The sequence below is a fragment of the Uranotaenia lowii genome, chromosome 3, assembly GCF_029784155.1.
Source record: "Uranotaenia lowii strain MFRU-FL chromosome 3, ASM2978415v1, whole genome shotgun sequence".
NCBI lineage: Eukaryota > Metazoa > Arthropoda > Insecta > Diptera > Culicidae > Uranotaenia > Uranotaenia lowii.
The window spans coordinates 204047679-204066800 of record NC_073693.1 but is presented as its reverse complement, the minus strand read 5'-3'; the positions used below and the strand labels follow the sequence as shown (position 1 = coordinate 204066800).

The following is a 19122-nucleotide window of genomic DNA, read 5'->3' as shown; positions in this document are numbered from 1 at the left end:
CTAAATCTTCCTCTCAGTTTCCTTATTTTTCCTTCCTTTACCATCATATAGAGTTAAGTTGAATCGCACTATACGAACGAATAGCTCCCGGGCAGTGTTTCAAACTATAAAATGAATTATCTTCTTTTCTTTCCTTCGACTCACAAACACTCTCCGGTATGTCTAGGAGGAAAATATAAAAGCAATACGAAACGATCGCTCTGTCAGGATAGTTTTTAATTAGAGATTTTTTTTTAGTTTCTACTATTTCGAGTTTCATTTAAGTTCGTTTAGCCTTTAGCTCTTATCATTTGTTGAGACGTTGGAAGTGTGCGAGAATAAGTTGATATCTTTAAGTGATTGAATAAATAAGACGAACGCCTCCGATTTCGATTGGTGTTTTAGGTACCATAAACAGGACAGATGAATAATAAGAAAAAAACGAAAGCAATAAAATTCAAGTCAAATTTTCTGACAACAAAATGTATAACAAAAAAAATTACCCGGCGTATGCTTATCACTGCTTATTTCGAACGTCTTGTCTTTCTGATTGGAACATCCTCTGTTTGTCAAACCCGGCAAGTTCTCTATGCTTGATTAATGGAAATCATCTGTAAACTACATTGAACTGAAGGAAACTTTTTCGGTGAAATGTTGAATTTCAAAAATGAATGTTTTCTCCTCGAAAAATGTAATTTACAGGTGATTTTGTGTAAATTTTGGGTTTTTTTTCTGCTATATCTGTTTTTGTGTAAAAAAGTACTCTCCAAATATGCTATTCTTATCAAAAACCTGGAACATGTAAGAGGTTATCGATCACGTCATTCATCGGATAGCATTAATTTGAAAATTGCAATTGATCAAACCAAGTTTAAAAAAAAGTTTTCAAACCTCAAACAGGACAGTTTTCAAACACAAGATTGATAGCCCCTTCGGACTCACAAAACATCATGGCTTGTCTTTGTCATTGCAGCTTCTCTCTTGTACTTACGTTAAAGCTATAGTCCCATTTCCGGTATTTTGTTTCCGATTTCTGTAGGTATACATTTAGGGGTTGTTGAGGGAAAGCAGAAGCTGCATTTTATTTCGTCTCGTCCATGTTGCTGAATTGATAACAGTTGTCTCGTCTTTCGGTTTGCCAGTTGCACTATATCATCAGCTCGAATAAAAAAATACCTCAATGTGTACCGAGTAGCATAAAAGAGAAATCAGCAAAACTTAAAATGTCGTCCCTTCTATCAAACCGCAATCCGTTCCTCGAAACCGGGGACAAAAGTGGACAATCTGATGACAATTTTTGTAGCTTTCCTATCTCGTACATTTATCGTCCATCATTTGGCCATTTGTATGCACCGTCATTCATCGGGCTCTGTTGCTACACATTCATATCGTTCACATTCATAAAAAAAAAACACAAAAAAAGGTTCATCCGAATTTGCATCTTGTGAGGGAGACAAATCGTTCCTTCGAAATTGAGGCTTATTTCCTAATTGAAGTTTGCTGCTTTTTTCCTTCTCTCTCTCATTCGCATTAATAATATGTATGTCTATAAAAAAAACTGAAACAGATTCTATCAGATGTTGCAAATCGAGCGAATCAACCTTGATTAATGTTTGCGGGTGCCCTTGAGTGTCGTACTAATCAGTCGTGTAGTTGATCAGGGATTTTTTTTTATTGCTACACAATTCTCCATAAGAGTATGGAATGAAGGATGTGTCAAAAGTGTTCTCTTTGTGACTGTCTTAAACTGACTTAAAAACGATATCTTTTGGTTTTTTTTTTTTTCATTTTGAAAAATTTTAAATCATTTTGAATAATTTAAGCTTCATATCTTTTTTTACAAAAATTTTTCTTTGTCAACGTTTTGTTATCGAAAACCCTTAACTCAATGCTACCAAAATGCATTGATCATCTCAAATTGCTTAAATAAGGGAAAAAAATTATAGGAAAAATATTTTAGACCCAAAAAAGCCAAAATTCTCATGAGAAGCGTTTTTTTAAGGAGAAGAAATTTTAAGCCACGCAAATAAAGCCAATTTGTCGTTTATTATGTGATTACCTGATTTTTGATTTTATCTTTAAAATATTTTTATTTCTAGCTGGATTATTCAAAATAATTACAGAACCCGTTCGTTTTTGGCAACATTCGATTTTTGGCAACATTCGATTTTGGCAACATCCGATTTTAACACATGTGCCAAATTCGAACGGTTTTTAGAAACAACATTACCTTTTAGTATTCGTTATAACAGGACCAATATAAAAACACCATAAATACGTTTTTATGTTCTGAAATGGTGATAAAATGCAGCAATAAAAATCAAAGATTTTTAAAAAAATTATATAGTACAGACCCCGTTCGTTTTTGGCAACATTCGATTTTGGCAACATCCGATTTTGGCACATGTGCCAAAATCGACGGTTTTTAGGAGCGACATTACCTTTTAGTTTTCTCTATAACAGGACCAATATAATTTAGACAAATATCAAAAAAACGTTTTTACGTTCAGAAATGGTGATTGAATACAACAACAAAATCAAAAGTTTTTTAAAAATTTATAAAGTACTCAAAAATAACAAAAAGATGAAACATTCAAAAAAACCAAAAACAAATACAAACAAAAGACTAAAAATGTCAAAACATGGCATGTTGCCAAAAACGAACGGGGTCTGTACTCAAAAATTACAAAAAGATGAAACATTCAAAAAGTTAAAAAACAAATTCAAACAAAATACTGCAAATGACAAAAAACAACTAAAATATGATGGAGAACGACAAAAACAGCAAATATGACAAATAAAAACAACCATTATAAACAAAAAAAAAAGAAAAGTACAAAATGCATCAAAAACATGATGAAAAAATAAGAAATTACTACAAATGGTCGAAAATTGACTAAAAATAACGTTTTTGATTTAAATAAAAGTTATTCTGTAAAAATAACTGAAAAAAAGTTAAGAAAAAAAATGCACGGGCATGTTGCCAAAATCGAACGGGGTCTGTATGTGTGTTAACAAACCACATCAAACATTATAAAGTTCTGCATTAATTTTTCGCTGCAAGTGATTATATAAGATTAGGTTGAATTAGATTAGATAAGATTAGATAAGATTAGATTAGATTAGATTAGATTAGATTAAATTCGATTAGATTAGAATAGATTAGATTAGATTGGATTAGATTAGATTAGATTAGATTAGATTAGATTAGATTAGATTAGAGTAGATTAGATTAGATTAGATTAGATTAGATTAGATTGGATTAGATTAGATTAGATTAGATTAGATTAGATTAGATTAGATTAGATTAGATTAGATTAGATTAGATTAGATTAGATTAGATAAGATAAGATTAGATTAGATTAGACAAGATTAAATTCGATAAGATTAGATTAGATTAGATTAGATTAGATTAGAGTAGATTAGATTCGATTAGATAAGATTAGATTAGATTAGATTAGATTAGATTAGATTAGATTAGATTAGATTAGATTAGATAAGATGAAATTAGATTACATTAGAATTGATTAGATTAGATAAGATAAGATTAGATTAGATTAGATTAGATTAGATTAGATTAGATAAGATTAGATTAGATTAGATAAGATTAGATTAGATTAGATTAGATTGGATTAGCTTGGATTAGATAAGATAAGATAAGATTAGATTAGATTCGATTCGATTAGATTAGATTAGATTAGATTAGATTAGATGAAATTAGATTAGATTAGATTAGATAAGATTAGATAAGATTAGATAAGATTAGATTTGATTAGATCAGATTAGATTAGATAAGATAAGATAAGATTAGATTAGATTAGGTTAGATTGGATTAGATAAGATTAGATTAGATTAGATAAGATTAGATTAGATTAGATTAGATAAGATAAGATTAAATTAGATTAGATGAAATTAGATTAGATTAGATTAGATTAGATAAGATTAAATTCGATAAGATTAGATTAGATTAGATTAGATTGGATTAGATTAGATTAGATTAGATTAGATTAGATTAGATTAGATAGTTTAAATTCGATTAGATTAGATTAGATTAGATAAGATTAGATTAGATAAGATTAGATTAGATAAGATGAGATTAGATTAGATTAGATTAGATTAGATAAGGTTAGGTTAGATTAGATTAGATTAGATTAGATTAGATTAGATTAGATTAGATTAGATTAGATTAAATTCGATTAGATTAGAATAGATAAGATTAGATTAGATTAGATTAGATTAGATTAGATTAGATAAGATAAGATTAGATTAGATTAGATTAGATTCGATTAGATTAGATTAGATAAGATGAGATTAGATTAGATTAGATTAGATTAGATAAGATTAGATTAGATTAGATTAGATTAGATTAGATTAGATTAGATTAGATTAGATTAGATTAGATTAGATTAGATTAGATTAGATTAGATTAGATTAGATTAGATTAGATTAGATTAGATTAGATTAGATTAGATTAGATTAGATTAGATTAGATTAGATTAGATTAGATTAGATTAGATTAGATTAGATTAGATTAGATTAGATTAGATTAGATTAGATTAGATTAGATTAGATTAGATTAGATTAGATTAGATTAGATTAGATTAGATTAGATTAGATTAGATTAGATTAGATTAGATAAGATTAGATTAGATTAGATTAGATTAGATTAGATTAGATTAGATTAGATTAGATTAGATTAGATTTGATTAGATTAGATTAGATTAGATTAGATTAGATTAGATGAGATTAGATAAGATAAGACAAGATTAGATAAGATTAGATTAGATTAGATTAGATTAGATTAGATAAGATAACATTAGATAAGATGAGATTAGATAAGATAAGACAAGATTAGATAAGATTAGATTAGATTAGATTAGATTAGATTAGATAAGATAACATTAGATAAGATTAGATAAGATTAGATAAGATTAGATAAGATTAGATAAGATTAGATAAGATTAGATAAGATAAGATAAGATTAGATTAGATTAGATAAGATTAGATAAGATTAGATAAGATTAGATAAGATTAGATAAGATTAGATAAGATTCGATAAGATTAGATAAGATTCGATAAGATAAGATAAGATTAGATAAGATTTGATAAGATTAGATAAGATTAGATAAGATTAGATAAGATTAGATAAGATTAGATAAGATTAGATAAGATTAGATAAGATTAGATAAGATTAGATAAGATTAGATAAGATTAGATAAGATTAGATAAGATTAGATAAGATTAGATAAGATTAGATAAGATTAGATAAGATTAGATAAGATTAGATAAGATTAGATAAGATTAGATAAGATTAGATAAGATTAGATAAGATAAGGTAAGATTAGATAAGATTAGATAAAATTAGATTAGATAAGATTCGATTGGATTGGATTAGACTACATTAGATTGGATTCGATTAGATTAGATAATATTAGATTAGATAAGGTTAGATTAGATTACATTAGATCAGATGAGATTAGATTAGATAAGATTAGTTTAGATTAGATTTGATTGAAACGCACTTTTATACAGACCCCGTTCGTTTTTGGCAACATGCCCGAACATTTTGTGTTGCCAAAATCGAAAGGTTTTTTTTCTTAATTTTTTTTCTTTTATTTTTACATAATAACTATTTTTCTTATCATAAACGTTATTTTTAGCCAATTTCTGACCATTTTTGGTAGTTTTTTAATTAATTTTTCTCATGTTTTTGATGCATTTTGCACTATTCTTGTTTTGTTAATAATCTACTTGATTTTTGTCTTATTCGCTATTTTTTTCATTCTTCATCATTTTTCAGTTGTTTTTTGTCATTTTTAGTCTTTTGTTTGATTTTTTTTAATTTTTTTAATTTTTCATGTTTTTGTCAATTTTGAGTACTTTATAATTTAAAAAAAACGTTTGTTTTTTTTTGTTGTATTTTAGCACCACTTTAGAACGTAAAAACGTATTTTCGGTGTTTGTCTGAATTATAATGGTCCTGTTATAGCGAAATCTTATAGGTGATGTTTTTTCTAAAAACCGTTCGATTTTGGCACATGTGCCAAAATCGGATGTTGCCAAAATCGAATGTTGCCAAAAACGAACGGGGTCTGTATTTCGAATTTGAAAATAAGTCATTTATTTTGAATTTGCATTAAAAATTCAAAATCATTTAAAAGGCTCAAGCCTATAAAACACTTTATCTCGGATTCTCAAAAATAAATTAAAAGAACAACAACCGCGAATTTCAAATTTTCAAATTTTTATGAAGCTTCAAGTGTTTTAAAATCAAATTTTATTCCAAGAATCTTTTTAAGATCATCATATTTTAATATATTTTCGTTTAAATAATTTTTTTGCTAATTTAAGGATTTCCAAATTTTAAGAAACTTAAGTTTCTAGATTGAGATGGAATCCTTTGATTAATATTTAAGATTATAAAAATAATTTTTATAATCTTTAAGATCCTCCAAATTCTCGAACTTTCACCTTATTATTAAGTATTGAATTAATGGGAAGACTTCTGTTTTTCTGATTTTCTGAATTTCTTATTTTACGATTATCTAATTTTCTGATTTTCTGATTTTTTTGATTTTCTGATTTTCTGATTTTCTGATTTTCTGATTTTCTGATTTTCTGATTTTCTGATTTTCTGATTTTCTGATTTTCTGATTTTCTGATTTTCTGATTTTCTGATTTTCTGATTTTCTGATTTTCTGATTTTCTGATTTTCTGATTTTCTGATTTTCTGATATTCTGATTTTCTGATTTTCTGATTTTCTGATTTTCTGATTTTCTGATTTTCAGATTTTCAGATTTTCAGATTTTCTGATTTTCTGAATTTCTGATTTTCTGATTTTCTGATTTTCTGATCTTCTGATCTTCTGATTTTCTGATTCTCTGATTTTCTGATTTTCTGATTTTCAGATTTTCAGATTTTCAGATTTTCAGATTTTCTGATTTTCTGATTTTCTGATTTTCTGATTTTCTGATTTTCTGATTTTCTGATTTTCTGATTTTCTGATTTTCTGATTTTCAGATTTTCTGATTTTCTGATTTTCTGATCTTCTGATTTTCTGATTTTTCGATTTTCTGATTTTCTGATTTTCTGATTTTCAGATTTTCTAATTTTCTGATTTTTTGATTTTCTGATTTTTTGATTTTCTGATTTTCTGATTTTCGGATTTTCGGATTTTCTGACTTTCTGATTTCTGATTTTCTGATTTTCTGATTTTCTGATTTTCTGATTTTCTTATTTTCTTATTTTCTGAATTTTTTCTGATTTTCTGATTTCTGATTTTCTGATTTCTGATTTTCTGATTTTCTGATTTTCTGATTTTCTGATTTTCTGATTTTCTGGTTTTCTGATTTTCTGATTTTCTGATTTTCTGATTTTCTGATTTTCTGATTTTCTGATTTTCTGATTTTCTGATTTTCTGATTTTCTGATTTTCTGATTTTCTGATTTTCTGATTTTCTGATTTTCTGATTTTCTGATTTTCTGATTTTCTGATTTTCTGATTTTCTGATTTTCTGATTTTCTGATTTTCTGATTTTCTGATTTTCTGATTTTCTGATTTTCTGATTTTCTGATTTTCTGATTTTCTGATTTTCTGATTTTCTGATTTTCTGATTTTCTGATTTTCTGATTTTCTGATTTTCTGATTTTCTGATTTTCTGATTTTCTGATTTTCTGATTTTCTGATTTTCTGATTTTCTGATTTTCTGATTTTCTGATTTTCTGATTTTCTGATTTTCTGATTTTCTGATTTTCTGATTTTCTGATTTTCTGTTTTCTGATTTTCTTAAGATTTAGTTTTAAAGATGTATGGACATTTTTAAACTTTCCTTTCCAAATAAGTCAGTCCTAGACTCTAGACTTAGGTTGCCAGATTTCCCGGTTTTTCCGGGTTTGCCCGGACATTTATCACAAAATTTTGGAACTGTCCAGCCCGGCCCGGTTGCCCGAATTTAAGTGAAATAGCCTGGATTTTGCCAGGATTTATTTACTTCATTTGGCAATTTAAACTAAAAGAAGATACAAATTTTGTTGTAATTTTTTTTATTTATGCCTCCAAAACGAAATTTTAGAAGCAAGTATTTCAAAATTTATCTTGAATGGTTTTTTTTGGCAGCCTAAAATACGATTTAAAGTCTGTCGATGAGTTTTTATGAAATTTTTTTTATTTTCAATTTTTTTTTCTTAATTTTTGTTGAGTAATTTTTGGGATTTGACCAAATTTGGTCATATATTGGCCAGATTTTTTGTCGCCAGTTTTTAAATCGATAATTCGGATTTTACCAGGTTTTTTTTTTAAATTTCCGGATTTATGAGGCCCGGATACGAGCTGAACAATTTCTGGCAATCTTATTCAAGACTCATATCTTTTTCATTTTGATTGAAACAGTAGGTAAGGTTTTGTAAGAAATTTCTTAAATTGAAAATTCAAATTTTGAACTCAGCTGAACGTTAGTGTTTTGGTATTGAATATGGAATTTTAAGCACTGCCTTAATTCCTTGATTCTTAAGAAAAAAAATACGGAATGATAACTTTTGATTTTTAATAGTTAGGTAATTCTGAGTTATTTAGGTATACATTGTTTGGTTGTTATGGTTTTATGTTTTTATAGAAGTTATCTCTATTTATACGATCTGAAACGGTACGGCACTCAACCAAATGACACTCAAAATGTTCGCTTCAAACATGCCGGATTTGATAATCCCTCGGTTTTAATTGTAGGCAGTTTATCACATTTGGCAAATCGCATTTCGCTGCCGACGACAACGACGACGCCGACGTCACTCGAACGGACTAACTGCATTTGCACATTCTAATTTCTAACAAACGTCCTGCCACTGCAGCCGTCGAAAAGATGAATGGGCACAGCTTAATTGGCTCTAATCAACCGGAAACGTCACACATTTGATTGTGACCCAACAGCTGGACGATTATTAGTGGACGGACTAGTCTGCGGTAGGGAAAATTAATTACTGACACGTTGTCGTCGACGGGCGTCTGGAATTTTAGTCCGAGAGCTACCATAGAGCAGCATAAATTAATGTCTGACTGACCGACAAACTTTCTGATGGCATACATTGGTGAAGGTTAGAGAGATGGAAATAGTGGGTCGGATGTTACTCCGGAGATATGCGAAAGGATTTTTCACCAAGAAATTGATGGGAATAAATCAATTCCTGCCAGCCGAAATTTGCTTACTCATCTAACGATGCTGACCGCAGCATCTTTTTTTCTGATGTTGGGCATGTCGATGATTGAGAAAAAATTCGAGCTTCTATTGCGGTTTTGATTCATCAAAATTCATGTAGGGTAAATTCAACTTGAATTTATTTTTGAAATAGTCATGAAGGATCGTTAAAGCCCCCCGCAATAGTCATCGACATGGCCTAGCTTCCCACAGCGATATAAATCTGCACTATCATTAATGCTTTCAGAAAAAAGGCTCGATACCCACCAGCAAACATTAATCGATTTTCGATTCGCTTAACGGAAGCTAAGTTTTCAATTTAACCTTCCCGAGCCACCGAGGGCTGCGCTGCTCCATTGGGTGCAAAATCTCATCAATCATCCGGAAATACCACTCTGAATCCTGCTGCCCCCCCTAGGGAGCCTTCGGAGATTCGCAAACAGATAAAAACCATTTAGCCAAATCCTTTTTCTTCAATTCACTTATTGTTACATCGCTATCCATCCACACAAACCCAACCCACATCCATTTACACATACATACATCGATCACCCTCGCATTCACTTGTCGTTAGCCGGAAGGAAAAACCATTTTCTCTTTGTATTTTCACTCACCGTTTTTCCATCGTTCACAAATAGTAGTGATTCCCTTTTCTTTCATTCTCTTCCTAACGTCTTATCGATAATCTTACCCAATAATAGGGAGACCGCTTTAATTAAACACAAATTATCAAACCCAAACAAATAAATTAAATTCTCTGGTCCAATCTTCAACCTCTAAAAAATTTCATTCTGTAGAGGGAACGAAAAACGTTTCTTTTTCCCGTACGTAGTGTTATTCCATGTGTATAGTGATGTTTTCGTATCGCAAAATTTCGTTTGTTTTTTCTTCTCTTTTTCGTTTCCGTCAAATTGTGATACCGGGAAATGTGCACCTAGCTACTAACGGCAAATATTAACTTTTTTCGAAGCAATTTCAGTTGTCGTTTGTGTTTTGCTGCCCCATGCAGAGCGCTCACGCAAACACTTGCCCCATATTTGAAGTACCTACCAAGAACAAACTTTGCTGCTGCCAAATGCTCTCACCCGCGGTTACGAATGGGTTGTGCTGAATGTTTAAAAATTTATTAACTTCTTACTGTTTTTTTTTTTCAACTACTGTTAATTAATTACAAAAATTTTATGTTTGTTGGTTTCTGGAAAAAAAATTAAATACATAGTGACGTGCAAGTTCTAAAACATGAATTTAAAGGGGGGGGGGGGGTAGAGTCTAAAACTTTCAAAAAATCGATTTTTTTTATTTTCTTATTGTAAAACATTTGAAGAATGTTGTGTCAAATTTTCAATTCAATTGAAGCAAAACTGTAGAAATTATAGGCCTTTATCTCCTCCTATCTAATACTGCAAGAAAGCAAGAGCAGAAACTTCAAACGCGTTTTTCTCGAAAGCACATTTTTAAAGTCCGTGGACATCGTCATTTGAAAACTACTTCACCAATTCTTTTCAAATTTGGAACATATTTTCTACATATAAAATACCAGACCCCAACGTTTTTCTTTTTTGTTTTTTTTACTTTGGGGAGATTTTACAGGTGAAAAATGGCGGATTTTTTTCGTGAAAAATCGTAGTTTTTACTTCAAACAGCCACAAAAGTTTCATAAAAAAAATTTCAAGTTAAATAAAAACGTTGGGGTCCAGAAAAACATCTACTAAAAATATTTTGCTCTGATTTTTTGACTTCAGATGATTCTGTGCTGAGATACAGTGTCCACCGCAAATCCTGTTTTCTAAAAGGCATCCTCGAAAGTGCTCCGTCACCGGCTCATTTTTCAATATTTTTCTACGAAAAAATTACTAAATGTTCTTTCAACAATGCTTTGAATAATGCAAAAAATTTGAATACATTTGATTGAACGATAGCTCTAGAAAAAAATCGTGAAAATGGTGTTTTTTTATACCCGTTAGGCCCTACCCCCCCCCCCCCTTAAGCAACAACAACTTGTAATCAAGTGAAATTGATGAAATTTTTTTTCTCGAGGACTGTTCCCCTTTTCAAAATGGATTGAAACATGTGAAAGTTTTATTTCTTTTCATTTACTGAGAGGTATTTTTTGTTTCAATATTAGTTTCATTAAACATTTAACATTCCAGGATCCAGTGTTCGACATGAAGAAATGAATTACAAAATCTTCTTTGTTGACGATCCGTAGCAAATGTCTTTACTTGAGACCTGTCAACTCCACAGGAAAAAATATTCAAATGTCTTAATCTCTCAACGAATTATTTTTCGGTGAAAAAAATTGAAAGGGGCAAAATTACACAGAAAAAAAATCTGAATCCTTAACAACACTGAAATTGAAAGCCTTTAATATTAAATGACGTAGAACGCGATTAATTAATGTAAATTTACAGACTTGAATCCTTAAAAGCACGGAATTCCAATGACACAAACATTACTTGACACAGAACGCGATTATTTGATGTAAATTTACATCACATATGATGTAAAGAAAAAGAAGCATCACATATGACGGAATTTTCAGTGCGAATAAAATATTACACGACTTGAATATTTTACATGTTTTCAAATTTTACACGACTTTCGAAGTTTACAGACGTTTAATATTCAACTCGCACTGAAAACTCAATCATATATGATGCTTCTTTTTCGTTACATCACATATGATGTAATTTTACAATTTTTTTTTGTCACACAAACTCTTCACAACACTGAATAAGAAATTTCTGAAAATTACACGACACGGAATATCATAAAGACATGAAGTCAAATTAATATTAAATTACACTGAACGTGATAATGTCATGTAAAAATAAAACTGTCAAAAACAGGAATACAAAAATGTATACAAAGTGTTCAGTCAAGTCGTGGACCAAAGTCATTTATTGAAGCAGTTAGCTTCTAAGTCCGTCGATATGGTTGGTTCCGGGTATCTCCGAAAAGAAGCGGCAGCGGTTCTGAAAGCGGCCCCACGCTACTCCATAGATTCGGTACTTAGGAAGAAAGTGAAAGTGACTGTAAAAAAAATTGTGTACAACCATAAATTTGCTTGTCGATAAATAAAACAATGAATTTCATCATTAAGAGATTGTTTTTGTCATAAAAGATGAAAAAACTCCATTGAATCGGATCAATAAAAAAGTAAACAAAACAAATTCCAATAGGATATTTTTCCTAAATTCAGTGGCTTTAAAATTTACATCACTTTCATATTACACGTCGCATAATTTTACAGGCGTGTAATATCCAACTCGCACTGAAAATTCCGTCATATATGATGCTTCTTTTTATTTACATCATATGTGATGTAATTTTCCAGATTTTTTTGGTTGTGTGTAGATATGCCAATTTTCACTTAAAAATCTAACTTGACAATTTAGGCGGGATAACACTTCTTAATTTGCTCCATAAAAATTGTACACTGTAAAAAAAAAAATAATACAAGAAATGTTTCAGGGCTATTGAACATACATTTTCACGTTTTTATAATCTAGGATTTTTTAGATCACAGTGATCAAAATGCAAGAACGTCCGGTTTTATTGGACAAAAAAACTGTCATATTGAAGTTAACCTACAGATGATTAAAACATCCCCTAAGGAGTGTATCGATAATAAGTTTTTTTCATTGTATTGATTTTATTGATGATTCAAACAAAGAAACAGTTCGGAAGTGTTTTAAAAAGCTTATTCTTACAGTTTATAAAGAAATACGAGTAAAAAAGTTATTATTGGTAATATTCTCGGACTTTCGACTTGACGCGTTTCATTAGGTTTTGTACAGCTGATTGATCACACTTCTTGGCCGCAGCATTCCAGTTTTTTTTAAAAACCGCCATGGTCCTGTTAGCCTTACCATACTTCTTGAAAACTTTCTTGACGATAGCCCAATATCGTTCTATGGGGCGAAGCTGGGGGCAGTTTGGTGGGTTAATTTATTTCTCAACGAAATCTACATCGTTATCCTCAAACCATCTAAGAGTGGATTTAGTGTAGTGGGCTGACGCCAAATCCGGCCAGAACAATGTTTCTTATATACTGGCTGCAACCTTTTCTGCAAACACTCCTTTTGGTAGATATCGATATCGCCATTTATTGATCCTTTTGTAAAGAAACTCGCCTATCTTAATCCACAGGAGCAGATTGCCTGCCCCACAAGCACTTTCTGGCCAAATTTTTCCACCTCAATCGACTTCTCGTGGTCACTCACATCCTCCCCAATAGCTGGAGTGTAAGATTGTGGTCCTGGAAGAGTACTGGAATCCTCTTTTACATAAGTTTCATCGTCCATGAGAATGCACGCATCTGGCTTCTGCACAATCCGATGATACAGCTTCCGGGCTCGTGATTTTTGATCAGCCGTTTGTTTGGAAACTTTCTTCTTCTTGTATGTCTTCAGGTTGTTCCGCTTCTTGATCCGCTGTACCATTCCGATAGATGTCCCAGCTTTTTTCGCCAAATCCCGTATGGACATCGATCGATTCCGATTGATTACCTTACGGTCCAGATTTGTTTGAGATGGTCCTGGTTTTCTGTCTCTTCCTGGCAAATCATCGAACGTATAGTGTTCCCCGAACTTGTGGATGATGGATTTTACGCTCGCCGGATGAATGCCGAAACGTTTCGCCACTTCATTCAACTGGCATCTCGATTCTCTCGCATCCAAGTGTCCAACACACGAATTTTAATTTTTTTTTTAATTCGCGACATTTTGGGAGAAACGAATGTTTCAAACGTAAACAAAGCGCTGGTTCACTCTTGACAGATCAAGATGCTACATACATGTGAGCACAGTTGTGCGCGTTCACGCATTAGTAAGTAGAAGGCCCAAATATGTTTATAGTTAATTTTCGATAAACTCCTTAACCAAAGCAAGACACCTGTTTCAAAACATTATTTTCTAACTGGTTTTTCTCTACTATTGAACAAAGGCCCAGTAGTCGAGGAGGTTCAAATCCGGCTTCTAGGAGGCCAAAGATCCTTAAGTCAAAATTTCCTATTTTGGTATGGATTCCATTTTGTTGGAAAACTACATTCTTGGGTTCATTGAAGCTTTTCCAAAACTCTTGTTTGAGAACTCGACGATCAACTTCTTCTTCTCAACTTAGACAGAAATCGCTTAGAGCGCAGTGTTTAAATTCGTTATCAAATGGCGCTGTGCTCTTGCCTTTGATCAAAACTCAATCAAAACTCCAGCATATATACCCGGCCTCTTGTTACGATTCAAGACGATGGACTTCTCCTCTGACGACTTGAGATCCGGCCTTTACTCGTAGCTCGAGTCTCGCTTGGTAACCATGACTACCGTGCGCTCCGCCTCTATGCGAAACCACTGCTAGAGACCAGTAACCATGGTTCCGCTTGATTTTCCTCGAGGCGCCCTTCTCTTTGCCCGTCCGGGGCGTTACGAAACTACTCGGATAATTCCCGGCTAAGATGTTATCCTACACCGTCACTCTATCCGAGAGTACTTCACGGCGTGAATACTCTTCTTCTAGGTCAAGTCTTATCCCCGCAGCTTCCGTCATAGAGAGCGCGTTCTACTAGGATACTCCGCGGCGGTGGGGGTATCCTACACAGAGTTCGCGACGTACCTAGCTGCTCGGCATTCGCAAAGTATTCGGTAAAGTCTTATCTTTGTATGCTTTACTGCTAGGATCAGACGCTACTCAGATACTCCCCGATGAAGGAGTCACTCTACATCGGTCGCGGGCTGGTGCTGCTTCCAACTCCTCTGTAGGGCAATCATGATTTGGGTGAACCCATGTCTGACTACCCGCAAGTATTGGCATCCTCATACATCCTCCGCACGATGTTGTCGGCTGTCGCGTCAGGTCCGCAGGCGGCAAGCATGTTAATGCTCACCTCTTCGAACCTCGGACAGTTGAATACTACGTGCTCAGGTGTCTTAACTGTGTCACCGCAGGTTGAGCATAATTGCGAGGCCACATGTTCAAACTGATGCTGGTACTACATGAATCATTCGTTCAGTTTCGTTCTTTTTTTTACAAGATGGAAATTTGACTTCAAACCATAACAGCCGGGTGTTTGCTGCCGTGAGTGGGTTCGTCCCACTAAAACCTCCTTGGGCTTCGTGTACCAGATGTATTCTCGGTTTCACCCTATGATACTACATCAAGAGTAGGCTGTGCTCATGCACCTCTACATCTCACCCTTTTCCTTTTTCTCAATTTTGGTCTTTCTTCTTTATCCTCTTTCTCCTTTTTTCTCCTTCTCCTTTTCCTCTATCGCCAACTTCAGACTGGTACCCCGAGACGTGTGTCGGTTAGGTAACGCTTTCAAAGTAACTCGCGCCCGTCACAGTCCAGATTAGGGTTATACCGCGCCCTAAGAAAGCGTAGCTTTTGAAGTGTCTTACGAGGCCCAAGACCTTCCGTTAGCTCGTTAAATTTGGTTGACTATCTTGCTCTCTCCGTTCATCATCTTTTCTGATTCTTATCAGATCGCGCATGATTTGCGAGATTTCGCCGACTATAGCACATCACGGCTGTTCGTCGCAACTCATTTCACTCACAATGTTTTCAGCGTTCAAATTTTGAAGTTGTTGACGCCTTGAAATGAACCTGGGGCAGACAAAGATTGCATGTTCTGCCGATTCCTCCGTATCTACGCATTCCGGGCAATAAGACGAGCTGATAAGCTTAAATCGATGAAGGTATTGCTTAAAGCACCCATGACCCGAAAGGAACTGCGTCAGGTAGAAGTTGACCTCTCCATACTTCCTATTTACCCAATCTGAAAGTCGCGGGATTAGCCTATGCGTCCATCTTGCGTTGTTCGATGCGTCCCATTGCTCCTACCACTTGTGCATTGACGCTGCTAGTTGAATTTTACGCACTCCTCTAACAGCTCTTGCTTTGTAACACTCCATATTCTCCGTAAAAGCTGCATCTGCTGATATGGTCCTGTATGCACAGTAAACTCACATGGCAATCAGCCGATGTGTGCTCCGTAATTTGGATCTGTTGCGCTCTACCTCTATTGCGGAGCTCTAGGCCGCTCCTCCGTATCGTAGTTTCGACAGTGCTACGCTCGCAAGGAGACACCTCATGCTACTCTTTGGACCATAGCAGTTCGGAATAATCCAGGCCAATGAATCTATGACTTTCGATGCACTTTCACAACAGTATTTGACATGCGCACCAAAACTTAAGCGATTGACTACCATTACTCCAAGGTATTTCCAACAGTAATCTCCATGTACGGCACAACTCTTTTGTTGGTCACAAGCTGAACTTCAGTTTTATGGTGAGCTATCTGGTGAGGTTAACTTCCTCCATCCAGATGCCAACCCTTTCTACGGACACCGTTGCAAGGTCTTCAAACTCCTCGATTGTTACGCCGGTGGTCATGACCACGATATCGTCAGCAAATCCGACAATCTGCACGCCTGCTGGTAGTTTCAGCGTTAACACCTCATTGTACATGGCATTCCAAAGCACAGGTCCGAGTTTGGAACCCTGTGGAATACCCGCTGTTAGGGCAGTAGATCGTAGTCCAGTTTCGGTTTCGTACGTCAGGAGTCGATTTTCGAAGAAGCTTCCTATTATCCTGCAGAGGATATTGGGAACACGCATCCTGTGAAGCGCTTTGGCAATCGCTTCCCAGCTGGCATTGTTGAAGGCATTCTTAACGTCGATTGTCACAATGGCGCAGTGACGGACACCTGTCCGCTTCTTTTTATATGCGCGCTTCGCGTACTCTGTCACCATTCGGATGACGTCCACCGTAGATCTCCCTTTCCGAAAACCTAACTGTCTGTCCGACAGTCCACTTTCGCCTCCCGTGTGGATAATAAGTCTGGTCAATATTATCCTCTCCAGTAGCTTACCAAGGGCGTCCAGCAGACAAATGGGTCTGTATGATGATGATGATTTCGGCAGTAGCACCAACTTCGTCGTTTTCCACGAATTGGGAAAAGATCCCTCGTCAAGATACTTTTGTAGCACCACTCTGAAGGTATCCAGAATGGTCTGTACCGCCATCTTCAGAACTGCATTTGGGATTCCGTCCGGACCAGCGGCCTTATTCACCGCAAGTTTCCTAGCGAAAGCCACAGTTCCTCGTTCGTTACTGGCTCGATGTTGTGGACACCCGCGTCCTACGGGGTAAGTGGCCACTGCGTCGGGCCATGCTGCGGGAAGAGATGCGCAACGATCTCTCTCAGTTTTTCCGGACAGTTTTCGGTCGGGGACCTTGGGCCACCGAATCTCGCCAGTGCAACTCTATAGGCTTGGCCTCATGGGTTATCATCTACGCTCTGGCATAACGCTCTGTAGCAGTTCTCTTTGCTTGTTTTAACAGCTCGCTTTAGTGCCACCCTGGCTGCTCTGTAAATGGCACCTCTCGTTTCTCTATCGGCTTCGTTTCTTGTCCGTTGAGCTCGTCGCCTGGCTTTTAGACAGCTAGTACGAAGCTCAGCTATTTCTGAACTTCACCAGTAAGGTTCATCAGCCGCTGCACGCTTCAGAGCTTCTGCAGATTACATTGCCTGCTCAAGGCTGCTCTGTACCGCAAAATGGACAAGGTCACGCTAGCCGGAACTCTTGTTTTGCTGCAGCGGATCGCCGAGTTGATCGACACGGCACACGGAGAGGTGTCGCCATTGTCGCTCTTTTGCAGGCGTAGTCGGCGTGGGCCGTAAAACTCAGTCGATGTTCGATCATCACCCTCAATAGGAATTAGCGACGACTCAATCGCTACTCAACTGACGCTGCAAAACTGAAGCGTTCTTCACAAAGACCAACCCCTCATCGTTTTGTTCTTGTCAATATGGTAGCGAGTTAATGCTCTAGTTCCTAATGAAAGTTCCTCTTGATATGCCGCTCTTGTAAAAGAAATCCTTATTTTCGTTAGCATTCGTAGCTCACACTACGAGAGCTCAATTAAACTTGGCCAGTTCTCTTAGTTAAGGATCCTAGCGCACACGTTGTAAAACTTCACGAGTGCTTTCAAAATATTTCCAAAATAGACCAAGGTGACCAAAAACGACTGCATTGATTTTCTGTTCTCTTGTATTCTATAATTTGCATCACTTTGGATTTATTTAGCGTGGCGTGAAATGACTCCCAACGCCTGACCTCAGTATGCGCTAAAGACGATGCACCTCAGATGGACCTCAAAGCCCAGTGAAGCTAATTCGGAGTGATTTTTTTCGTCTGGAGTTCCAAATGAAACCATACGCGTAAGATCCTGACTACATCTACCTGTGTGGATAATTACGACTAACTTGTCTTCAGCTTGATGGTTCAACCACTGACATGACCACTAGAACAAAATTTTATTACATTTTTGGCTTCAAAATCAATCTACTATTGACATTGTGAAACAAAACTTAACCAAAAAAATGCTCTAGGTATAAACGGGTAAGCGAGTATCACTAGTTAGATCCAAATTTCTAACCACTTTCATGACACTGTGAAATGCATTTCAAATTTAAAGTTTCTGTTATGAGATTTTCCGATTAATTTGAAATTTGAAACTTAAACCTAAAATTAAATGAAAAAAATATAAAAACATTTTAGTTAACCACAGGGAAGTTCATAAACTTGTTCAATTGTCTCAATTGAAATCAATTAAACATCAGCACCACCTATCAAACCAAGCATTTGGGCAGTAAAGCCTATGATAACAGTACTTCAACACATTTTTTCTCCACCATCCAATAACAACAACACAATTAGTTGCAATTAATAGAAACTAGAAGAATCCATCATCGTTATCGTTTGAATTAACAATGAACGTCCTCGCTGATGTGATTGTGTCTTTCTTTCTCTCTTTTTCTCGCCCTCCCACCGTTCTCGTCGTCTGAATGCGCCCGAAAAATAATATAAAACCTCGCTCGAATGTGATATTTCGTTTCTCGTTTATTTTGTGTATTCCACCATATCTTTTATTTCCCTTTTCCAATGACTGATG

The 19122-nt window shown here is 34.7% G+C and overlaps 1 protein-coding gene across 10 annotated transcripts in view; it reads left to right on the top strand.

Annotated features, from left to right (window-relative positions):
- The window catches only part of LOC129751889 (fasciclin-2), a 489480-nt gene that overhangs the window by 365745 nt on the left and 104613 nt on the right, over positions 1-19122 (top strand). The gene's annotated exons all lie outside the window — the stretch shown is intronic.